This window comes from Mesoplodon mirus (genome assembly GCF_964341445.2).
Source record: "Mesoplodon mirus genome assembly, contig: HAP1_SCAFFOLD_460, whole genome shotgun sequence".
Lineage (NCBI taxonomy): Eukaryota > Metazoa > Chordata > Mammalia > Artiodactyla > Ziphiidae > Mesoplodon > Mesoplodon mirus.
Genome location: NW_028295519.1, coordinates 88386 through 111997, shown reverse-complemented (window position 1 = coordinate 111997; position 23612 = coordinate 88386).

Below are 23612 nucleotides of genomic sequence, written 5' to 3'. Positions count from 1 at the left end.
TACATAAGAGGATCTGTCTGCATACCTTGTTTCTCCCATGTATGGTGGATATGAGGTATTGGGACATGTTACATCTCTGTAAGCCTGGTTCAAGGTCAAAGTTGGAATCTGAACTTAATGACCTTGATTTCTGGAATAATTGGTAACTTTAATTATGATTTCCTTACACTCCTTATCCCAATAAATATACCGTAAAAGATAGATTTCAAGTAAACAGCTGCTTTATGGCAGATTTTTATTAAGTCTCCATTGACTGAATTATTCCATTTTGGTTGGAAAGCATGAGTTTTGTTTCTTTCCTAAAGAGATCTGCAACTTTTCAGATGTGGCATCTCAGTCTACTGAGAGGGTGATGTAGGCTTTTATAAACGGAAAAGGCAGGGTAGGCTGAGTTCACTCAGATCCTACTAATGCTTACAGGAATAACCGAAACTGGAACACAGGCTTCCAGGTTTTCCTGTCCTGTGCTCTTTCCGGTAGGTGCCATTGTCTGCTGGGCCTGGCAGTAATAACTCTTGACCTTTACCTCTCTATGCTATTGTGAAGTGGTTTTGGGCTTTGTTAGCTTTCTTGTGAGTTTGTACTAAATTGTGTCCATAAAGTGGGCTGAATTCCTCAGGGAAGGATGATAGCTGTTACTGTGTTATTACTGCAAATGTTGTGTTGGTTACTTTTTTTTCTTTTCTTTTGTCCTGTTGTATCCTGAACTTAAAAGTTGTATTATCTGAAATGAACGATGTGCATCTGGTGGAAAACGCTAATTAAAGGGAAGAAAATTCCTGATGATTGCTTCAGTCAACGCTTAATACACACTGAGCTTCATTAGTAAATAGACAACTCTCAGACCTTTCCGTTGGAAGAGGTCGCATAATCAGGCTTTGTGTTGATTTCGCATTCTCTTCGTTAGACAGAGAACAAATTAGAATAATTGGCTGGTACAGGGAAAGCAGAAAGAACTTTCTTCTATTTTGTTGATGCATCCTGTAATAAGGGTTGAAAATGAGACTGGAGGTAAGAACATGAAACTCAGAAGAGCAAAGAAGAGAGGATATTGTTTCTTTGAAAATATTATTTCAGTGTTGGCCCAGAAGATATATGAAGCTGAGGAAATTTTTTTTAAATGATGATTTTTGTGTTAACGATGTGAGTGTGGAATTAGTAAGAATCAGGAAGCAAGCATCCTTTTCCACCAAGGACTTGGGAGCAAGTGAAACCATAAATACTCCCCGCTCTTGGAAACCCTTTTGGAGCAGTAATCAGAGAAGGGTAAAGGCAAAGCCTCAGAGCAGAGGTGTTCAGAGCAAAGGGATAGGAGGAGAACAAAAGGAGAGTGGATATTTTTATAGCTGTCATTTTGAAATGTACCTGCTTCTGATTCAGTGCTGCTTTGCTACTGTGTTGATCCCGTGGAAATCCTCAAAGCAGGAGCAGCCCTATTTTAAAATAATAAGGTTAGAGCAAGTGACTTGAATCCAGGTCTCTTTAGCTCAAGAGCACAGAGGAGAGTGTGAGGAAAGAGTGAGGCCACAAGGAATTGTTCACTGGGTACATTTTCCCCAAACCTCACTAACTGGGAGAAACTGACCACTGGATTATGTGGCTTGAAGGAAAGCAAAAATGTTGAAAGCAAAGAGTGTGGAGCTTGTTTAGAAAGCAAGCTCTATCATTTGGTCACCTGCTGATGATAATAACATCGGCTGAGTCCTGACCATTTACAATGAAGGCACTTCTGTAGGTCATAAGTTCCAGGAGGGCCAGAACTGAGTATGTCTGTTTCAGCATTTAGCAAGGTTTAGCATCTTAGAGCCCGGTACATTATTGGCATATAGTAGACTTAAAAATGAATATTTGTGGATTGTCTGAATGAGTGGATGGATGTGTGTGATTCATATCCTATTTGCAGGTCCTATGCCCTACAGTGGATTTTCTGTGTCAGATTGTGAAAGTATTTATGACGGGGATTGGCGTTGTTCCCTATTTTATGGATAAACATTACACATGAAAGGACTTTACATTGACATCCCAAAAACCTCATAGGAATTACTTAACAAAAAAATAAACTTGGATTCTGTATAATTTCTAATTTATAAGCTGGCCAGGACACTGGTATTTCTGCCAGTCCTCTGGTAGTTCGGATGATGTCCCCATGATGACCCAGGCATAATCAGAATGGCTTTAGGATTTGGGAGCCAAAATGTTCCTCAGTATTTACTGCTTTGCTAGTCCATTTAAGAAAATGGACTATGGATAAAATAGCTTCAGACACAATATGGCATTTTATGATTTAGCATGAACTTTGAGAAATATAGAGGTTATCTGAAGCCTGCAGTGGTAAAGTTCCCTCTGCTATCGAAGTTATTGTCTTTAAACAAAGATTCTACATCAGTATTTATATATAGATAGATAGATATATTTTATGATATTCAGGTTAATTTCCTATTCTCTCTAAGGAAGTAATTGGTTGGTTGGTATGAGAGATAGTGTGGCTTCCAAAAGTGAAAAGTATTATTTTGTTGTAATTTCCGGCTACCTAAGGATGGGAGAGGCTCAGGACACTGCAGTCAGTATATTATGTGGAGCAGGTTATATTGTGGTTTATTTATGACCTTTTACATGTTTATTTTCTATTCAAGTTTGTGTGCTCCTTTTTGAATTTTCGTAGATAAGTGTTTTGTAACTTTGGAATACTTGGAGTTATATATATATAACTTTTATATATATATATATATATATTTTAACATATTAGTTAAAGCCATGGAGAGTGTACTAGTCTACCTAGGTTCAAATTCTGGCTTTACCCTATGACTTCCCTGTGGCTTCCTCTGCTCACCTATTAAAAAGGAGTATAATAAGACCGCTGTGGTGAGTTATATACTAAGTGCTATTTAAGCATTTGCTATAATGATTATGTATACTCGAAGGCAAGGAACTTGCCCCTTGATCGTCTCTGTATTCCTACTGCTTAAGAATTCCTAGTGCTTTTCTAGTGCATTGTCTTAGGATAGAGATAGCTCAGTATAGTTTTTCTCACTATAAAGTACTGTTAAGTTGAAAGTCTTTGCTTGTGTACTAATAATCTATGACATATCTGCTGAGGAGAAGGAAAGGAATAGTTTTAAAACTGCAATGGATAACAAAAGATTGTATGATGTAATGCCTTTATTATGTAATTATAAAACTAACAAATGATCATGGTAGGAAATTTGAAAAACTCCTAGACAAAATAGAGATCAACAAAATTTGGAGTAACTTTCAGAGTGTAGAATTGTCCATGAATATTAGTGCTTTCACATTTTCCAGGACTTTACGTAGACTCTGTTTCTTAAGAGTCTATTTATGATATTTTATTTTAATGATGTTTTCATCATGGGGACACACACACACAGAAATCTGTTAAAAAAAAGAAAGACATGTAAATCACTGATGTTTCAGATAGCCACATGAAATAAAGTGAGAAAGGTCAACAAGCTGAAAGAATGTGGAGTAGCATCTCCTTAATCACTTACATAATTCTGATAATTACCTCTTTGTGGGTAAAGTAATTAATGGGGAATCTAATTCAAGAAAAATGTATGAACTTCAAGCCTTCTCGAAGCCAAGTATTTCTTTCCACAAAAGGTTACTTTCCATGGCCGTGCTTCCTTATTACCTGACAGGGAAAGTGTATTGTATGGCAAAGGATCTTCCCGAAGGAGGGTGCTTCCCACACTGATTGTCATAAATGACTTCGGAATTACTGTTGCTGTATTACCAAAATCTTAAACTAGGATATTTTTTAACAAATGCGGTCCTTAGTTAATTTTTAGAGCTACAAACTGTCAGATGGCTCTGAAATAACAATTGTCTGGCTATTCTTCAGGGTGATCACAATATGTAATGACCTTGAGGTATCACTAAAAAGCAGAAAGGTGTGAGTCTTCCTTTGGTTGCAGAGTGAAATGCGAGTTGGAGTTGGAGTTGGAAAAGAGGCCGACAACCAAGTGATACAGAAGGAAATGTGAGGTAATTAGTGAAAAACCAGGTTTAAGTTAAGGTGAAGAGGCATGAGGAAATGGTCAGCTGTTACAGTATTACAAAGATCATGAAGAAGCATATCCATGAATGTGGTTTGTATTGCAATCTGCTGAAAAAGAGACAAATATCCTGGCCTGACCTTCATGGAGATTATATTTTATTGACCCTGATAATAGATTATTGTTAAAAAGGGCCTCCTATAAATTATAACCATGCAAAGGCAGCAAGATAATTTGCTTTTTCTTTATGTATGTGTTTCTCATTCCTACTCACTTCTCTCTTAGGTGAAGAGAAAATCACAAAACACAAAAATGTCAAATCTCAGCTATTCATTTTCAAAATATTTTTTTTTCAAAATTCCAATGGAGGCAATAGGTTAACTGTTAAGATTTGTAAGGCTCAAAAAGCTAGATTTTTACAAAGTGTAGCTAAATTTTATTCCATAAATAATAGATTTGGAAAGAATATGTGATGATGTAAAGTTGGAAAAAGCTGGTTTTTCTTCCGTAAATGACTTCACTGTGTTGGGAGAAGAGGCAGAGAAGAAATCAAAGTAATTTAACATGGGGTGAGATTTTCTGATAGGAGACTCTAGTGCTTTAAAATAGACTAGATAATCCTCGGGATAATCTGAGGGTAGAACAGACCAGTGCCTCATTTCCAATCTGGTACCCTGGAAGAAAACAGTGTATTTCCTTTGAGGTCTTGAGAGGTACTTCCTCTGCATTGTTTTGTTTTTGGTTCATTTTGCAATCAACCTTATTAAGGTATCATTTACACACAATAAAATGCAGACATTTTTAGTCAAAGGTTCAGTGACTTTTAATTAATGTATACATTTGTATAACTACCACCCCCATAAAGATAGATAACAATTCTAAAACCCTAGAAAGTTTCCTCCTAGGCTTTTGCAAAAGTATCCCCGTCTCCCACCCCAAGGCAACCACGGATCTGATTTTTATCTTTAGAGATGAATTTTGCCCAGTTTAGAATTTCATGTAAGTTGAATAATACAGTAGGTGCCCTTTTGATCTGGCTTCACTTGCTCAGCATATGGTTTTTGAGATTCATTCATGTTGGGATGTTTTAAACCAGGACTTTAGCCTGGGTGGCTGATGTTGTCTGAAGGCACCTTATAGGTACATCTGAGTCTCTGGCATTGTCACTGTCTGTTCTTGGCTCAGTATTTTCAACTTTACTAAGAAGCACAAGGTTGAAGTAAGGAAGATCATTGTCAGTATAATGGAGGTGAAGTGGGTTCTGTTATATAATATTCTCAGCATAAATTGACCTGCTTGGAATCATTGTGTTGATAATTGACAAGGATACTCTTCCTCCAAAAACCTTGATACTATAAAACTTCTAAAGGACGCTGTCCTAGGACTCTTTCAGTTTTCATTTTTTGGGAAACATTTGTGGAAAATTGAAATGCTCACAACCTGAAAGAAGCAATTATTCACCTGAAGGCTAACTCTGCTAAAGTTGAGTTGTCCAACCTTTATATGCTGATAGAACCCAAATAGCCTTGCAAAACAATGCTCTCTTATTGGATATAAGCATATAGATTGTTTAAGATGGATGTGTATATGCAGTAAAGTGAAAAAACAAAGAATCTTTGAGTTTTCCTTGCTGTTTTTTTTTTTATTTTTTCACTTACGCTTCTATATCATACGCTAATAGTTTAGGGTAACCTCAGGTTAGTTTTAGGTCCACTCTTTACATAAATATTGAAGTACTCCATACCCACCTTTTTTCTACCTTCCTTCTTTTCTTCCATCTTTCCTTTCTAACTTCTTATAATCCATTATACTTAATCCTGCATTTGTTGAGGTGGCAAGTACTGTAGGAAAATTGAAAGCAGTGTGAAATTTTGTTGTTCAGAATGCATTTTGACCAAATTCTATATTGAGAAAAGGTCTGAATTTACCCACAGTAACCCTTTCTCAGCATCTTTGAATAAAGGCCATAGAAACTGGGCTTTATATAATATCCTGACAGGTATGTAGAATTCATAGCAATTGCCCTCAAAGAGCTTAACTAGCATAGATGCATATGAATGCATTTAATGATTACTTTATTGGCTGCAGTGCCAACATACACAGTCTATTTTGTTTTATATCATTATCATTACCTGTTTACCACTGTATACATTGCTAATGGTGTGATTTCTATGGCTTGTGAATTTCACAGACAAATAGTATGTAATTTATTACACACTTTAGTGTAGAAGATAGAGACTTCATAAATTTTCGTGTGCTCTTTGCCCCCTTTGGAATGTATTACACTGAGATCAGGAAAAGTAATAAATTTATTTCAAATGTGCGTGATAGCTGAACATCAATTAGGACTGATGGGAAATATTTCTCCTTCCAGCAACATAACAGTTTTTAAAGACTAAGCCATTGAGTGTGGAGTTACTGAACATGGGACTCAGTTCACTGGGATCCCTTCTTAGAAAAATAAAGGAAAACTTGAATTGGATATGTGTGGCTTATTCAAGTAGTAACTAATCAGCTACATCTTGGTTAACTTAATTTGTCACAATGATTTGGTATTTTATTAACTCCCTTCCCCTTCTTCCCCTGACTCTCCCGAGAATGGATCATGAGTATGTTAAAACATACTAAGTCGTCTTCTATCCCTGTTAATCTAACTACAAAAACACACTTTCCTTATCCAATGTAACTTACTGTCTTTTAGAGTAGCTGTGGTTTTAATTCTCTACAAAATTAAAACCAGCAAAGAGAAACATTTTCAAGGAGCCACCACATTGCAGAGCTTTAGAAAGAAGACTTTAGAATTAAGGGCAACTATATCATTTTATAGCTAAAGCACCTGAGACCTAAAGTAGGAAGGTAACCATCGAGGTCAGGGAAAGGGGTTGAAGATCAGGTTTCAAGCTGAGAAAGAGTCTACAGGGACTCAATCTGAGCAGGTCAAAAACTGAAATGAGACCACGAATGTTCTGGGAAGGCTGGCATCTGGCCTCAGGTGTGGGATTCAGACAGGAAGTGGGCCCGGGGGGAACTGAGCTTCTGCAGTAGGCAGAGAAGTCCACCTCATCTCTGGAAAGTGCCATTAACATCAGGGAGTTGAGGGGAAAGAGCAATGAATTCCAGTCCCCCTGAGAAAGCAGGCCAATCTGATTAACTCTGAATTTAGGCTTATTTCAGATACTTCTTGAGAAAGAACTTGGACAAGAGCAAATCCCGCACAGCCTCTTTAAATCCATGCCCAGTATTTTCTGGTGGAGCTGCTTAAACCCTCCAAGTGACTCCAGTATTTTAATTTCACGCTATATTTAATTCCGACAATTCTATGATTGATTATTTAATGGGCAAATAAGTAGGGTCACAAAAGAGTGTGAATGTATTTTACAGGATGAGGATGGGCGGAGTGGAGCAGTCTGGAATAGGACACCAATAAAAAGGGATCTTGGTAAATAAGAACGTCTATTAGAAATGGAGAGGAATTTGCAAGGAAATTAGTGCCTGACACCACGCCCTTCTCTCTGCATGTTTAGAAGCTAGTTTCTAATTTTATTTTCATAGGAGATGTCCCTGTGATGAATTGTCTTTTACCTCCACACTATTTATCACGTGACATATTGTGAAGTTTGTGTGAGAGAAAGTAAGTATTAGCATTTGTCTTGGAAGCAGCTATAAACATTTCCTGGAACAATCTAGGGTAGAAGGAAAAGGAAAGGAAGGTGGAAACAAAGGAGAAAGACAGCTAATGACGCTGGAGTCTCTCGCTGGGATTTGTGATATCTCTTTTTGAAACTAACTACAGAAAGTCAGAACTTGACTGATTGTTTCTTGATCACGGTTTGTTTTCATTTTTGTTTTTTTCTTGCTCTCTCATCAGTTATTCCAGCCAGTGCTATGTCATTTTCAGTTTCATTAAGCATGCCTGTCTTGTTTCCATTTGCATTATTCATGCAAACGTTGATTGAACTGATGACCCCGAGTTATCACGGAAACATTAGATACACCAGTGGATACATTTCTTAATTTTAGAAAAAAATTACCGAGTGAAGGTTAAAATAACTCCTCTTAAATTTGTCATTTAAAAAAAACTTCTCCTAACATACAATACCTCATTGCCTAATAATGCCAGATAAGTGAAGAATACCTATGTATTCATGAATGCAGGCTAGTCTGTATATTTTTTGGCAGGTATGACCATTACCGAGGGTAACGGCCTGGTTTGCTAGCCATGTCCTGTCTCCTAGAAAGTTGTAGTTTCTGTTGTCTTTCAGTTGGTCCATTGGATATCAGAGGTGAATTTATAAAACTATACTTCCCTTTACACTTACTTTGTTTTGTTTTGTTTTGTTTTGTTTTTTACTTGAAGTATAGTTGATTGACAGTGTTGTGTTTCAGGTGTACAGCCAAGTGATTCAGATATATATATATATATATATATATATATATATATATATATATATATATATATATATATGTATGTATATATATATATATATATTTCTTTTTCAGATCCTTTTCCACTATAGGTTATTACAAGGTATTGAATATAGTTGCCTGTGCTATAGAGTAGGACCTCGTAGTTTATCTACTTTATATATAGTGTACACTTACTTTGTGTGATCCAGGCTGGTCAGACCACATAATTATTTTCACTTCTGATATAATTTTTTTCAGGTTCAACCTCAAATCTTTGATAAGAAGATATTTTATAATAAGGTTAGCATGTGTGTGCTCTAAATCCAACAGTAGTTATTAGAGATATGGTTTTGCACTAGGTATACCTCTCTTTTTTGTTCTTGGACAACCAATTGAAAATTAGCTTTTATTTTCTGGTTGGTTTGCTAGATGTTTATGACTATAATAAAAGTCTTAAATTTTGTCTCATATCTTAAAACACAATCTGAATTAGCAATGGATATTGTGCTATACATAGGGGCTGTGATATAAATATAGTTTCTAACTTCAAAAACATATAACCTAGAAGGGAACACAGACACATATGCAGCAATTATGGCAACTGCATTTGTTTACTAAGTGAAGTAGTACTGAGATGGATAAAGTGCTAGCAAGCCTTGAACAGACAAATCAGCTTCAAAAATAGATGTGCAGTTCTTTAAAATATTTTAACATTTTTCCAGCTACATGTAGAATATAACTTAACATAAAAACGGTATGGGTTTGAGGATATGGGGAGGGGGAAGTGTAGCTGTGACAAAGTGAGAGAGTGGCATGGACATATATACACTAACAAACGTAAAATAGATAGCTAGTGCAAAGCAGCTGCATGCATAGCACAGGGAGATCAGCTCGGTGCTTTGTGACCACCTGGATGGGTAGGATAGGGAGGGTGGGAGGGAGACAAAAGAGGGAGGGGTTATGGGGATGTATGTATATGTATAGCTGATTCACTTTGTTATAAAGCAGAAACTAACACACCATTGTAAAGCAATTATACTCCAATAAAGATGTTAAAAATAAATAAATAAATAAAAGAAGACTGACTCATCCAATTAAAAAAAAAAAGAAATTCTCTCGTCCTGGATTCAAGAGAAGGGATGAAGTAAAAGGGTGAGGAAGAACAAGAAGAGGAAATGTGAGCGTGGAGAGGGTAGGAGGAAGAGCAGAAGGCAACTAAGTGTATGTGCTTCCCTTACCATCCCTGACTTTTTTTTTTTTTGGCGCTTCAGGAAAACCCAAAAGCCAGAAAAGAGCATGGAGGTGGTCACCACTGCGTGTGAACAAAAAGGTGGAGACAAGAGAATGGTGGTAATCTGCGCAGGCAACTGGAGGATGACCTGAGTGCATCTCGCCAGGTAACGGTCCCCGTTCCATAGAACCCCTGAAGATGCCAGGCTCTTATGTTTAGAGGGGGGCCGGAGGCGTCTGTGGGGTCACCACATACATCACTCCTGGTGGTGGTGTTCACATTGTGTTCTTTGTAAAGAGTGTCCCTGGTGAGGTTCAACATCTCCCTCTGCAGGACCCAGCCTTGCCCTCCCAACCCGCCAAGGTCAGCAGGCAACATCCCCAGTTAATCACCAGGTGTGGTGAGATATCTGGAGTGGCCTTGGTACCCCCCAGTTCAGGCCTCCTGGGGAAAGGGTGAGGAGGACAGAGGCACCGGGGCTTCTTCTCATGCAAGAAGACAGCTCACCTGGCCCAGCGCTGCTGCATCCCTGTGGGCACGCGGTAGCCCTGGTATCCAGTAGGGGACACTGCAGGATCCACACCTGGCCGGGATTTTCCCAACCCCTGGGGACTGGGGACCCCTCAGCCTCTGTGGAGCCACACTGAAAGGCCTGGGTCACCTCATGGCATCATTTCTCAACCTGAGGTTCTATACATTTTTCATAGATGTGTAAAAATTGAATACAACACACACAAAAAATGAAGGCAATTCAAGGCAATGCTCATTTAGGATGAATTGAAGGACCAGGATTCCAAATTAATTATGACCTTAAAATTAAATAACAAATACATCTGGTTTTATTACACTCTGAAAGGCAGTGTCTTCTGTAAACTTTTCATGTTGGGATATAGCAAAGCTATAAAATTTATGATTCTATTACCACAGCATCAGGATATTTTTATTTTTATTTTTTTTCCTTCCCTCTTGCATCTCCCTCCCTCCCACCCTCCCTATCCCACCCCTCCAGGCGGTCACAAAGCAGTGATCATCAGGATATTTTTTAATTAAAAAGCACAGGCAAGTTTGGCTGGGGTGTTAAAGAAAGAAAAATGAGTATTAGGGGAAAAGGGAACATTACGGTTCTCTGCCCACTTCCACTGTGCTGGTCTCATGATGGGCCGTGTTGTGTGTGGGCTGGAGGGACAGGGTCACTACTCCCACCTGTGTCATCAGACCTCCCACTCCTCACAGTGCCCAGGTGAGAGGGACCCACACTTTTCACCCTGGAGCCCCAGGGCCTCCCCTTTCCTCTGCATCACTTTCACTGTTCAGGGGACCAGTCACTTGAACGCCGCTCAGCCAAATGCCCAGGTTAAATCGCCTCTGTAGGACATCTCTCTGTTATACCAGAACACACTTGGCAAAGAGCAGCAAACAGGCCTCAGTGCCCTGAGGATGTGAGCCCTGTGGATGTCAGGGCCCAAAGTCACTTCCAGGGTCTGAGTAGCCCCCTGGGCCCCACACACCGACCCCAGGGAGCCCACCTCCCCACTGATTCCAGTCCCTGCCTTTGTGTGGCAGGTTCTGGTCTGACACCTGTGAAGACCGTGACCTGGAGGCCTCAGCCTGAGACTCAGAGGGGATGGAGCTTGTGCAGCGTCTGGCAGCTTAAATGAGACACGAGGCCTAGGAAGGAGGGCCGCCTCTCTGCTCCCCCTCCACTCCTGAGTCAGCTAGTGAGTGCCGGTTACTTCCTGTCAGAGCTGTACAGATTTAGCATTAATTTTAGATATATGTTTTATTTTTAACACTGGAGGCTCTTACATCAAGCAAAATTGATCTCCTCCTTGGTTTATTTTTTAAACATTTCTATGTAAAATAACACACAAGTATAGAAAAGCACTCTCCGCAAAGGGAGGGCTCAGTGAATTACAATGGGCGCTCCACTCTGGGGAGCAGTAGTTTTTCCCTCTGTAAAAGCCCAGATGCTTCTGAGAAGCTCCTCTCAGCTTCCTTACTCTGGCCCCAGACCTCCACAGCGGAAATCCCAAAGGGACTGGATTCTCCCAGCCCTCCAGCGCCCTCCACTACTCTCTGATTGTGCTGCCACACTAATTTTGAGTTATTTGTGTGTAAATCACTGCACTTGGAATATACACGGAGTAACTGATTTCATTCTTAGAACCGAATAAGTTAGCACTTATTCTTCTCCCCTTCTACAGGGGGCTGTGAGGGTGCTGGGGATGTCCTGTGTATTGAACTGGGTGTTGGTAATAGATGTGTTTATATTTACAAGACACCATAAAGCTCTACACTTAAGATCTGTGCCCTGTACAATACACCAAGTAAACTTCAATTAGAAAGAGATGCAAAAAAATTTCCCCGCAAAACAAACTTCAGGCCCAGGTGGCTTCCTCTGATTTCTACCAAACATTTAAGACAGAAATGATGCCCGTCTCCTACACACTCTTCCAGAGAACAGATACAGAGGGAACACACCCACACTGCTTTCATCGGACCAGGAGAATACTGATGTCATACCAGCAGCAGATATTACAGGACAGGAGAAATTACAGGCTAAACACTTCTGAATGTCAATGTCAAAATCCAAAAGCAAATGTTAGCAGTCTAAATCTAGAGGTTTTCAGAAAGGAAGGAAACTGGGATTTCATGGCAGTATTTCCAGTGGTTGATGTGGACAGGATCACTGGGTGTTTGCGTGGAGAGAAGGGACAGTGCCATCGGGTTAGTGGAATGAACATTTGGTGACAGAGATTGGGAGGGCCTGGGTCATCCTCAGAGACAGTCCTGGGATGGGATCTCTAGGCTGTGGCTATGGAGGGGTCCCTCTAGGAGGACATGGGCTTCTCTCCTGTGCCACTGCAGGGTCTAGGGATGGATGAGGAGTTTGTAGGGGCTGGATTTTGATGAGGAAGGATGAGCAGGGAAGGTGCGCCCTCAGAGCCGGTGCAGCCACGGCCCCTCCCCAGCCGGGCTGTAGCCCAGGCTACTCAGACAGTTGCTCACATCAATAGTCAGGCGACAGTGGGGCACGCCAGCTTCACCCACTAAACCACCAAGCACAGCCCAGCAGGCCACTGTCCTCATTAATCAGCACTAACTGTGCATCCAGGGCTGGTTGTTGAAGACCAAGCTAATTTGTTAGAGACGTGCCATGTGGGCAGCTGGCTTGGAGAGACCAGGCCTCTGGGCCACGTGGAGACAAGCCAACCACTGGTCAAACCACCAGGAGGCTCACCCGGTGTGTGAAGATGCTGAGGGAGGAGGGTCGTAGATGGGACCCCCTGATCCTTCAAGGTACCCTCTTTCAGGGATATTTAACAGCTATGGAGTCAGGGATCAACATGTAAGGGAGGCAGCTGGATCAGGCATGGGCCCTCCTGTTGGCTCAGACCCCTCCTGTCCTTGGAGCAACCATGGGGCAGGCAGGAGGATTGGGGGGATGGAGGGAGGGGAGCCCTGGGCTCAGGAGTCCAGGGCACCACCTAGAGGATTCAGGGGTTCAGTGATTTCTGTCCCAGGGAACCAACTACATTCCTGTCCCACATCCATCTGTCATCAGCTTTGCGACTCTGGGAAAGTCACTTAAAATCTCAACATTTTAGTGCCATGTACCATAAAATATGGATCACAGCACCTGCCGTGAGTTCCCCACGGGGCTGATGTGGGGATCACAGGAGATGATAACAGATATTCTTCACAAGCTCTAAAGCATCACACCCATAACCTTCCCTGCTCCCCTGCCCTGTGGCATCCAGGTCCCCTCTCTGGAGGCAACACTACCACATTTCTTGCTTATTCTTCCAGACATTTACTATTTGAACACTTAGGTAGCACTTATGAAGTACCCATCATTTTTCGTCAGGGTCTACCTGATTTGTTGTATTAAGCTTCATCATGTAATACTAGTAAGTGGGCCCTATTAACATTTCCATTATCACAGAACAAGGAAGTGAGCACAGAGGGTCTGCATAACTTTCCCAGGTTCACGTGGCTTCTGGTATGATTTTAATCCAGACCATCAGGCACCAGCCCCCACTCTGTTGGTCACTGTGCTGTGCTCCCTTTCTATATTATCTCACTAAATAAAGTCATGTCCCCGTGCAGTCAGCCTGCTGGCTAGTTTAAGTGCACACCACATTGCAACACCCTCTTCTCAAGCCCAGCTTTGATTCACTTGGCTCCCCTAAGAGGCTGGTGAACAAAGAGAACAGACGTGTGACCTGGGAATGAATTGACACCTCCTCATGGCCTTCTCCCAGCAACATATCAATAGTTCTCTCAATTTTTCTTATGTTTTCCAGGATCATGACTTGGGTACCAAGAAGAAAAGGAAGATTATAAAGGAATCAAACACAGGATGCACAAGAATATCTTCTGCGATCAAGATAATCTGTTGGCCATCCGCAGCGGTGGTTCAGACACATCAGAATCAGCATCTGGCCAAACAACAGGGTACAGACACAAATAGCACCCTCACTAACCACTCCATCGAAGGTACTGTGGAAATAATACCAGTAAGTAGATTCAGGAGTAATGGCTGTAGTTTGTACAGCAGAGCCTGGATCTGGCTGAGGGAGGATTGGGCAGGGAAGGTGCCCACTCAGAGCCCATGCAGCCACTGCCCGCTCTTAGCCAGGCCTTAGTCCAAGCTGCTCAGATGACTGGGCAGTTTCTAGTCAGTGAGACCCTGGGGGGCTGTAAACTTCATCTGTTAAGCCACCAAAACACCAGCCCAGTAGACCCTGTTCCCAGATAATGAATATTAACTGCTCATCATCCAGGTTTGGTCAGTTGAAGATGATGCTAGTTCTCTGTGCAACTGTCATGTGGGCAGTTGGTTTGGAATGTCCTGGGTTCTGAGTCGTTAGGGAGTCAAGTAGACTACTGGTTATTCAGGGTGGTCACCTGACCACCAGGAAGTCTCACTGCAAATCAGCTGCTAGAATCCAGTGCTGAGGGGGAAGGGAGGGGAGATGCACACATATTTGGATATCCCGCTCCATCAGGGTGTCTTCATTTGGGGGAAAGGCATTGTATTTGGGGTCAGGGATTGAAACGTAGAGCCAGGAGGTGGGTCCCGATTTGAGCTATTCTCTTGGGCCCGGTACCTCCTCCGAGTATCAGCTGTCTCCCTGCAGCATCCTTGGGGCAGGAGGATGTGGGAAAGGGAGTGAGGAGAGCTCTTGGTTTGTGTATCCAGGGCATGATCTCATGTCCACGTGTTCAGGAATCTCTATCCCCAGGGAATCAACTCCCTCCCCTGCCTCAGACCCATCACTCCTCAGTGTTGTGACTCTGGGCAAGTTACTCAATCTCTCTAAATTTCAGTGCCCTGAACCGTAAAATATGGGCCACAGCCCCTACTCTGTCCACCCCACAGTGCTGATGTGAGAATCCCAAGAAATAATAGATTCTCTCCACTACTGAAAGTTGAGTATTGACGTTTCTCACTATTATTGTTGAGGAGTCTGTTTCTCTTTTCAATTCTGTCAGTTTGCTTCACGTATTTTGGAACTATCTTGTTAAGTGCAAAATGTTTATAATGTTTCCTCCTTGAGAAATGGACCCTTTTGTCACTCTAAAATGTCCTTACTTGTCTCTAGAAAAAAATTGCCATAATGTTTTTTTTTGCCTTATATGATAAAGCCAGTCTAATTCTCTTTTGGTTAATATTTGCTTGATATAAGTTTTCCCATCTTTTTTCTTTAGATCTCTTTGTATCTTGAATTTAAAGTGCAACTCTGTAGATGGCATATAGCTAGATCATAGCTTTTTATCCATTCTGCCAATGTCTGCCTATTGGAGTCTGTAAACTATGTATGAATACATTTAATTTAATCACTAATCAGGTAGCATTGAAATCTGTCATTTTGCCATCTGTTTTCTGTATGAGTTATATCTTTTTGTTCTAATATTCCTCCATTGCTGCTTTCTTTTGTGCTGGTTATTTTCTAGTGTACCAATTTAATTCCCATGTTGTTTCTTTTACTATAGATTCTGGGTTATAGTCTTAGTGGTTTCCCTGGGGACAATTAACATCTTAATTTATAGCATTCTAATTTGGATTAATACCAAATTAATTTCAGTGACTTAAAGAGACTTTACTCATCTGTGGATCGGTTCCATGTACCCTTCTGTATACTGTTATTGTCATATAAATTACATATTTTATACATTGTGTGTTCAGCAATGTAGATTATTATATTCTTGTAAGTGTCCTTTTTAAGCAGATAGAAGAAAATAGTACATTGTTTATATGTTTGTACTATATACATCTTATGTACTTATATTTACACTTTCTTTTATATTTACATATGTAACAATTTCTTCATGTAGATTTGCGTTACTCTGTTGTCTTTTCATTTCAGCCTAAAGGACTCCATATTCCTTATAGGCCTGATGATAGCAATGGATTCTCTCAGGTTTTATTTATCTGGGAATGTCTTAATGTCTTCTTCATTACTGAAGGGCATCTCTACTAGAGAATTCTTGGTTGACAGTCAATGTCTTTCAGCACTTCATTTTTTTTTTTTTTTTGGCCACGCTGCAGACAGCTTGTGGGATCTTAGTTCCCCAACCAGGGATTGAACCCGGCCCCTCTGCAATGAAAGCGTGGAGTCCTAACCACTGGACTGCCAGGAAATTCCCTGTTTTAGTACTTTTACTACGTCATCCCACTGCCTTCTGTTCTCCATGATTTTTAATGAAAGTCGACCCTTAAACTTAGTGGGGAGCCTTTGCCCGTGATTAGTCACTTCTTTCTTGTTGCTTTCATGATTCTCTCTTTGTCTTTGACCTTGAACCATTTTATTGTGATGTGGGCTTATTCAACTTGATGTTCATCGAACTTCTTGAATATTGATTGTGTTTTCCATCAAATTTGGTGAGATTTTGGCTAATACTTCACATGGCCTCCCTTTCTCTCTCTCATGTCTTTTTGGGACTCTTCTTTATGCATGTGTTGGTATCCTTGATAGTATTACCCAGGTCTCATAAGGCTCTGTTCATTTTTCTTCCCTATCCCCCCCTTTTTTTAACTTACTGTTCATCAGACTGGAACTCAGTTAACCTGTCTTCAAATTCACTGATTCTGTCTTCCTCCTGCTCACATCTGTTCAGCCCTATTGTGGGTTTGTGTCCCCCCAGTTATATATTAAATCTCTAATACCCAGTACCTGTGACAGTGTCCTTATTTGGAAATAGGGTCTCAAGTTAAGATATGGTTATATGGGATTACTGTGGGCCCTAACCCAATGGCTGTTGTCTTTAGAAGAGCAGGGAAGTTTGGATACACAGACACAGAGGAAAGAAGGCCCCGTGATAATGAAAGCAGAGATTGGAATGATACAGCTGCAAGACAAGGAAAACCAATGAGTTCCAGAAAATACCAAAAGCTAGAAAGAAACAAGGAAGAATAATTTTCTAGATCTTTCATAGGGAGCATAGCCGGGCCTACAGCTTGACTCCAGACTTCCACCCTCCAGAAGTGTGAAACAGTAAATTTCTGTTGTTTTAAGACATGTGGTTGGTAGTAATTTGTTACAGCAGCCCTGGGAAACTAATCTAAGCCCCTCCAGTGAAATTTTTAGTTATTACTGTCCTTTTCAACTACAGATATTCCATTTGGTTCTCTTTTATAATTTTATCTTCTTTATTGCCATTCTCTACTTCGAGGAATATAATTTTCATACTATTGTTTAGTTTTTAAAATATGATTTCTTTTAATTCTTTGAACATACTCAAAAAATGTTCCAGGGTTCATAGCAGCACTATTTACAATAGCCAAGACATGGAAGCAACCTATATCTTCATCAACAGATGACTGGATAAAGAAGATGTGGTGTATATGTATATATATATATATATATATATATATATATATATATATATATATATATATATATATATATATATATATATATATAATGGAATAATACTCAGCCATAGAAAAGAATGAAATAATGCCATTTGCAGCAACATGGATGGACCTAGAGATTATCATATTAAGTGAAGTCAGACAGAGAAAGACAAATATCATATGATATCACTTATATGTGGAATCTAAAAAAAATGATAGAAGTTAACTTATTTACAAAAATAGACTCACAGACATAGAAAACAAACTTATGGTTACCAAAGGGGATAGCAGGGGGAGGGAGTAGAGATAAATTAGGAGTTTGGGATTAACATATACACACTACTATGTATAAAGTAGATAAATAGGAAGGACCTACTGTATAGCACAGGGAATTATATTCAATATCTTATAATAACCTATAATGGAAAAGATTCTGAAAAAGAACACACACACACATATATATATATAAACTGAATCTTGTTGCTGTATACCTGAAACTAACACAACATTGTAAATTAACTACACTTCAGTTTTAAAAAATGGTTTAAAAAATAGCTGATATAAAGTATTTGTCCATTGTCAGGAGTTTCATGAAGATACTGTCTACTAGGGCTTTTTTCCCCTTGTGTGTCAGCCTGTTTTGGGGGGTGGCGAGAACACCCCCAGGCTATGTGATTCTCTCGCCGCCCTCAGTATATTATCATACTAGCTGCTATGATTTATTACCATGACAGCACACGAAGCAAAATAAGCTAAGGGTAAAAGTGCATGAAGGAGGTCCAGAGGAAACCAGGCACAGGCTTTTAGGAATCCTGCTCCAGTGGAGTCACACAGGCACACTGAACTCCTCCAGCAAAACTTGTGACAGCACATGTGAAATGTTGTCTTCCAGGAAACCTCATTAGAGACTGTGTGCCCAGAGGTTGTTACTGGGGGCTGGTCATTTAGTCATCCTCTGCCTAGCACATACCTAAACTCAAGAATTTCAGCAGGAAAGAGATGTTCAACATAAAGCACAGTGTTTGCAACAACAGCTTAGGCACAGTGAGCCACTTTGACTGGAGAATGGTGGGGACTGTCTTGATTCCAAGTTCCCAGTCTCGAGCCAAGGGCCAACCTAGCAAGCAGGCCTTTCTAAGGAAAGCAGTCTCAGCCCTACTATGTCAACTCTTTTCTGGACCACGTAGGACACTTTTTTTTTACTTTCTTCTTTTTTTTGGTGGGGGGGCATAAACTGGACATTTAAATTAATATCACATGGAAACTCTGAGAATCAGATTCTCACCCTTCCCCAGGATTTGTTGTTATGCTGTTTTTTTGTACTTGGTTTTTTTTTTTTTTTTTGCAGTACGTGGGCCTCTCACTGTTGTGGCCTCTCCCGTTGTGGAGCACAGGCTCCGGATGCGCAGGCTCAGCAGCCATGGCTCAAGGGCTCAGCCACTCCGCGGCATGTGGGATTTTCCTAGACCGGGGCACGAACCCGTGTCCCCTGCATCGGCAGGCGGACTCTCAAGCACTGCGCCACCAGGGAAGCCCTTGGTTTGTTTTTTGTTTTGGGGTTTTTTTTCTTTTGTTGTTTTTTTGCTATTGACTTTCCTGGGGGAATTCACTAAAGTGTATTCTGTGTCGTGTGTGACCACTGTCGTCCCTGTTTGGTTACTTGGTGGTCATTTGTTGACTGGATAGAGATTTCATTAACAGCCTGGAACCAAGAAGTCACCCAATCTTTACTGAGGGGCTCTGTGAGCATGGGGATTTTTGTCTTAACACTCAGCCAGGCAGTGGAAATCCCCACCTAAGCCTTCACTTCCTGCTTGTGCAGAATGGCAAGGTCAGCCAGAGGTGAGAGCTTAGAACCTTCCCAGGTCTTTCCTGAGCATGTGCACAGCCCTGAGTATGTGAGCCAATTCCTCATAATAAATCTCCTTCTATCTCTTTTTGTTTCTCTAGAGAACTCTGACTAGCTCAGGCTCCACATGACCTCTACAGCCAAATGCATACTTAGAATGTGTCAACTTTACAACATGGCTGCACCCTTCCTTCATCTCATCCAGACACATCTAGAGTCACTTCTCCTGACCCTGTCCCTACCGCCATCTGCCACACTTAGGCCCAGTGCAAATTCTATTATTTACTTGGATGAACAACCAAAAATTTTTTTTTTCTGTTGTTGACATATGCTGTTACCAACACCTAGAGCATTTCCCCCCTCATTTCTCCTTCTAGCTCATTTCCATAAATCCTAAAGATATCACCCTCTGGGGTCAGGTTTCTGTGTCCTAAATGCTTCCCCCAAGCCCAAACCCTCACTGGGGATTTAACTCAATTTGTGCTCCCAAGGCACCCTTCTAATTCTCACACCGTTGTGTTCAGGGACTGGTAGAAAAAGGTGAAGGTGGGGCTTTGGAGGCACAATTGAAGAGACTGACATCCAAAAACATAAGCTGTGTGAGAGCATTACTGTTCTAGCGTTAGGGACCCCAGGAAGTGGCCAATATATGCTGTAATGGTGGATAATCCACAGGACTGAAAAATTAGATCATTGCATGGAATTGAAAGATTGTTAGGAAGAAGTTGGGTAAGTAAATGTCCCTTTAGCTATTCTTGGCATTAATTGTTTACAGTTCCTTTATGGAAAAAAAATCGGAGGTTAAATAAACATTTAACCTAGCTCCTCTTCATTAATAAATACATGTAATACACATCATCAAGTAGATCCCAGTAGGTTTAGAACTGTGCTGCATATAAATATTTTTGAATGAGTAATTCTAAACATCCTTAACTGGATTTATTGAGTTTTGTTGGCAGTCCCAACTTTAAAAAGCCCCTTCAAGTACCCAATATTGTCTACTCCATATCTCCTCAGGGATCCATTGCTCCCCGATGCTCTGGGCAGCGAGTAGGTAGCCTGAAGCCCAAAGGTCTTTCTCTCACTTCCCTGTGGACCTTGAGCACAATGCAAGCACCAAGCTGCTGTCCCATGCTGAGCACTAATAATTAGCCTCATCTCCAGGCTGGAGACCAGAGAGAGAGAAGCCAGTCTGCCTTGACCCAGAGCCCACGAATCTCTCTGTGATTCCTGAGAGTCGGTTAACATACTTGTGGGTCAGGAGTGTGAGGACACAGCCTGAGTGTTGCTGCAGCCAAGCTGCTCCCTGGTTGCCCACATTGTTGCTATTTCCAGTACAGGTGATGGTGGCCATCTGTCCTGGGCCCTTGGATGCTGAGGGTGGCTAAGTCAGCCCTGCCTGGGCCAAAGACCCTAGAGGGAGAGAGGGAAGAGTGAGCCAAGTGAATGAGGGTACAGGGCAGAACTGAGGGGTCCCCCACAAATATTCCACCCAGAACAGGTCAGCCCTCACCTATGCAGAGAGGGAGGAGAATGATGAGGAGAGGGGTGCAGGTCATGGGGCAGGTGCTCAAGAGCTGTGCTGCCTGAGACTCCAGTGGGTGCTCCCCTAAGTCTCTCTTATTCTGAGGCACCCATTGGAGGAAGGAGTTCCTACATTCACGTGTCCCTGTTCCCCGACACGCTCAGCCCTGGACAATGTCTCTGTGGCAGGTTAACGGCCCCTCCAAAGATGTCTATGTTCTAATCCTTGGATTCTACCCAAATGTTGCCTTATATGGGGAAAGGGAATTAAGGTTGCAGATGGAGCTAGGCTGCCTATCAGCTAACATTAAAATAGGGAGAATATCCTGGATTATCCAAGCGGTCCCAACATCTTCACAAGGGCCATTAAAAGTGGAAGTGGGAGGCAGAAGAGTCAGTGTCAGTGGGATATGAGAATGACTCCGTTGGCCATTGCAGGCTTTGAAGATGGAAGGGGGTCCAGGAGGCAAGGAATGCAGACAACTTCTGGAAGCTAGAATGAAGGAAACAGACTCCTACAGCCTCCAGAAAGGAATGCAGCCCTGCTGATATTTATTTTAGCCCAGTAATGCCCACATCAGACCTCTAACTCAGAGTCAGGAAATTCATTATTCTTAGATTATATATTATATTGCTGCTTAGGCCAAATTCATTCCTAAGCTACTCAGTAACGTGAAACTTAGGTACTATGATACACTGGAGAAAGTTTATCTATAAGCCTTTGGAACAATAAAGCTTTCTCCTAGGAATATTTTTTGTTTGTTTTGTTTTTTTGTGGTATGCGGGCCTCTCACTGCTGTGGCCTCTCCCAATGTGGAACACAGGCTCCAGACGCACAGGCTCGTGGCCACGGCTCACGGGCCCAGCTGCTCTATGGCATGTGGGATCTTCCTGGACTGGGGCACGAACCCGTGTCCCCTGTATCGGCAGGTGGACTCTCAACCACTGCACCACCAGGGAAGCCCACTTTCTCCTAGAAATATTTGATACCCAGTTTCCTTCATCTTATTTATAAAGGACTAGTAGGCTAATAAAGTCAGATGGTGTCCTGGTCACAATATTTCTATTCATCTTACAAAAGCAACAATTTTTTCTAATCAGTAGATTAAGAAGCCTAAGACCATATTTTTAATAACAAGACTGAATTCAGTGATTTTAACATGAATACCTTTATTGAATCACATTTTAAATTTATAATTCTAGACATTATAGTTTTGTGAATAAATAATATATGTATTGCATTTATAAGAAATGTTCAGAAAGTTCTCATTACTTTGAATTTGTTCCAAGTGGTTTTTGTAGCTCTCTAGAAATGTACTACCATAAATGTATTATCATAAATCAAATTCTAGCTTTAGAAAAGAATGTGTTATCTTTAATCATGGAGACCATATCCTATATTATATTTATCATTATTAGCAATACAGCTAGGTAGGATGTTACCTGGATTACAGTATATTTAAAAGACTTGTTTTAATTTTGTTTCTTATAAGATGGGTTCAAATTGCAAACCTAAATTGATTAACCTATAATCAAAGCAATTATATTGTTTTTACACATATCCTTTTTGATGTATTTGAAGCCCCCTAACTACCCCACCTCAAAAAAAAACCACTCTAGGAGTATAAGAGAACAAAAGTTTCACATATTGTTTTTTAAATAAATAAATAAATAAATAAATAAATAAATTATTTTTGGCTCTGTTGGGTCTTTGTTGCTGTGTACGGGCTTTCTCTAGTTGCAGTGAGCGGGGGTTACTCTTCATTGTGGTGCACAGGCTTCTCATTGCGGTGGCTTCTCATTGTGGAGCATGGGCTCTAGGCGTGTGGGCTTCAGTAGTTGTGGTGTGTGGGCTTAGTAGCTGTGGCTCACGGGCTCCAGAGTGCAGGCTCAGTAGTTGTCACGCCCAGGCTTAGCTGCGCCGCGGCATGTGGGGTCTTCCCAGACCACGGCTTGAACCCGTCTCCCCTGCATTGGCAGGTGGATTCTTAACCACTGAGCCACCGGGAAGTCCCTCATATTGTTTCTTAAGTCTATTTAAAGATAGTTTTAAGTGGAGAGAGAAAAAAAATGTGTCTGCTTTCAGGAAAAACATGATAGCTTCATTTAAACAACTTATTCAAGACTTTCTTCTGATGATGATACAGCTAACACAATAATGTCACTCTTAGACATGCACAAGAGAATGAATTAAACAGAAATGCTAACAAAGCCCTTAATTTACCTTCTTTGTGGAAAAAGTGACAAAATATTACATTCCTGAGCCACCAACTTTTAAATCGCAAAGCTCTCCTTACTGCAGCTCCACCAGAAAAAATTCAGATTCCCATGCAGGTACAAAGAACAAACTATTTCATACATAGGTTGTTTCTTTCATACAAAATATTACACACAAATAAATTCCCATTTAATTTTGCCACTTTTATGTCTTTGTTGTCCTTGAGAAAAAGGATGTTACAAAAATAAAGTAGGTATGATTTTCCAAGTAGAATTTACTTGTTCATAGATATATATATTCTCCATGTGACTAATGACCAACCTTTTTTAAAAAATTTATTTATTTATTTATTTATTTTTGGCTGCGTTTGGTCTTCATTGGTGTGTGCAGTCTTTTCTCTAGTTGTGGTGAGCGGGGGCTACTCTTCATTGTGGTGCACGGGCTTTTCATTGCGGTGGCTTCTCTTGTTGCAGGGCATGGGCCCTAGAGTACGTGGGCTTCAGTAG